Source organism: Peromyscus maniculatus, chromosome 6, assembly GCF_049852395.1.
Source record: "Peromyscus maniculatus bairdii isolate BWxNUB_F1_BW_parent chromosome 6, HU_Pman_BW_mat_3.1, whole genome shotgun sequence".
Taxonomy (NCBI): domain Eukaryota; kingdom Metazoa; phylum Chordata; class Mammalia; order Rodentia; family Cricetidae; genus Peromyscus; species Peromyscus maniculatus.
The window spans coordinates 72,841,468-72,844,320 of NC_134857.1; the positions used below are offsets into that span (position 1 = coordinate 72,841,468).

At 43.6% G+C, this 2,853-nt stretch overlaps 1 pseudogene; it reads left to right on the forward strand.

Annotated features, from left to right (window-relative positions):
- Positions 1-1,773: 1,773 nt before the first annotated feature.
- LOC143273749 (speckle-type POZ protein pseudogene) lies at positions 1,774-2,853 on the forward strand (annotated as a pseudogene).

The window sequence follows — 2,853 nt, forward strand, 5'->3', positions numbered from 1 at the left end:
AACCCTACAGAAAAGTCACAGAGGCGACTAGCTAGCCTCCTGCCAAAGGTTCCCAAATGAGGAACCAAAAATTCAGAGATCAAAACCAATGGATTGATTTATCCTGGATTGAGGGATGAGCAGCTTTAGAGCTAGACTTTCAGGAGAGCTAGGATGGGAATTGCTGAATTGATTGAATCACTGAATGAATTTTCCTGTCCTCTAGGCATAGTGAGTCCCTCTAGACATGATGAACTAGAGAGAAAGTGATAGATGTGGGGAGCATTTTACAGATCACATTCTAAGAAGAACTGTTTCAAAACCCCTTCTTCAGTAACTGTTGAATACATTCTGCATCCTTTGAAAACCAGAATACCGTCTCACTCCGAAGGCCCATCAGAGTAAGCATAGAATTTCAAAGTTTAAAGAGGACAGAACTCACCAGTGGGGGATGAAAATTATGAGGTACTGAGAAACTGAATCATGGCAGTCTGTTTCATGGAACTGAGAACTTGGGATCTTCTCATAGCACACACTAAGTGGATCGAGTACAGTTTTTCCAAGAATTATGTGAGGGGGAAGGGCAAGATCACCAATGAAAGTTTGTGGAACCATCCCAGGGAATGTGAGTCTGGATGAAAGAAGCCTGCCACTTTCAGAGTTGCTGCCTGGCTCAGCTTTTTGATCACCATATATGAATTCTTCCACCCTGAACTCCATGTTGTGAACACTGAGACCCCTGACAGGGTAAGGAAGCACCTCTTTCCCATCATGATAGTGGGAGGATTGAATGTAAAACCCTGGGAAGAGGAAATATCAGCTGTGTAGGAATGGACACCATCCCTATTTTATTTAAGATGAACAAAAATAAGCAAAATACACTTGTGCTGGATTTTGTGGGTTCCCAACTTAACAAGATATGGAATTAACTAAAACCCTAAAATGGAGGTCACAACGGAGAGAAGGGTTTTGCTTCATTTGAAGGAGGTAGATCCACTTCAAGGACAGATTTTGGAGGTAAAATGACTCAAATATTTAATCCGGATCTCAGAGCCTGAAGACACACACCTTTAATCCAGATCTTCAGGTTGGAAGACACACCCTAAATGTGGCCACACCCTGTGCTGGATGCCTATAAAAGGACATGGAAGCAGGAAGCTTTTGCTATTTGCCTGTTTGCCCTCACCTTGCAGCAAGTCCATCCCTTCCCCAGCAATAGAGAATTTTTTGAACTCCAGCATATACTGAAGACCAGTGAACACATCCAAAGTCCTGGACTGAGTAAGTACTGGAATCTTGGTCTTTCCCTTCATAGGTAATGTGGGATTAGCAGGACTGCAGCCCAAAGTCATTCTAATAAATCACCTTTGATGATATATATATATATGTATATATATATATACACATATATTCCTTGTATATATTCTGTTCCTCTAGAGAAACCTAGTGGAACATTTTTGATATGAATTAATAGAATGAGTGATCCAAACTATCCAAAAGCTGTGTATAATTGTCAAAACAAGTTACCTATTGACCTAAGATTCAATCTAGGAAATAATGGAGTGATATAAGGGTATTAAGTAGCCTAGACTGTGTTCTCTGAAATTAGCATTGATATCTGGATAGAAAATATCAGAGACCCAAGATTTCAGCCTTGTAGAAGAGGGAACAGATGAGAAACAAAAACTAAAAATCAAAATCCTGTCTGTTATTGCATCTCACAGGGTGAAGAGAAATCAATTGCTAGTTCTTCAATTTCAATCCAGTTGAACCTTCAAACTACCTGAAGGAGAAATGGCAGGAGATGAGATCGCCCAGAGATGGGACCACACACAAATCAGCATTCAGGATTTCTCCTACAGGTGGACCATCAGCAACTTCCCCTTTGTTGCTGAGGAAATGCGGAAAAGCATTAGAAGCCCCTCTTTCTCAATAGGAGCCAATGACAAATGGTGTTTGAGAGTACACCCGAATGGAGTCGATGAAGAAAGTGCAGATTACCTGTCAGTTTACCTAGTGTTGCTCAGTTCTCTAAAGAGTCCTGTTTGGGCAAAGTTCCAGTTCTGGATCATAAGCAATGAAGGAGAGAAAACGAGTGTCAAAAAGAGCCCAAGAGCTTTTAGATTCCTTCCAGGCCAGGACTGGGGTTACAAAAAGTTTGTTCTTCGAGATTTTCTCTTGTCCCATGCATTTTGGCTTCTCCCAGATGACCAGCTCACCCTTGTCTGCAAGGTGAGCATGGCCCAGGTCTCCTTGAGCCTTTCTGAGCAGAACAAGAAGCCAGGAATTCTGGTCCCCAGATGCACATTGGCAGATGAGCTAGGAGAGCTGTGGGAGAATTCCCAGTTCACAGACTGCTGCCTAGTGGTAGCTGGCCAGGAATTCTGGGCTCACAAGGCCATCTTAGCAGCTCGCTCTCCAGTTTTCAGAGCCATGTTTCAACATGACATGGAGGAGAGTAGAAAGAATCGCATTGAGATCTCTGACCTGGAGCCACAAGTCTTCAAGGCAATGATGAACTTCATTTACACAGGAACAGCACCAGACCTGGACAGCATGGCAGCTGCCTTGCTGGCAGCTGCTGACAAGTATGGCCTAGAGCGTTTGAAGGTCATGTGTGAGAATGCCCTCTTCAGGGACCTCAATGTGGAGAATGCTTCCCACACACTCTTCCTGGCTGACCTCCATAGCTCAGGGCAGCTGAAAACCCAGACACTGGACTTCATTACAGCTCATGCTTCTGAGGTTTCTCAGACTTCAGACTGGAAGACAATGGTGGGCTTATATCCCCACTTACTGGTTGAAGCTTATGGTTCCAGGCCTGCTCACTGCCCTTTCCTGGAGCACCCTATCAAATGCTTGAAGCGATCCTAA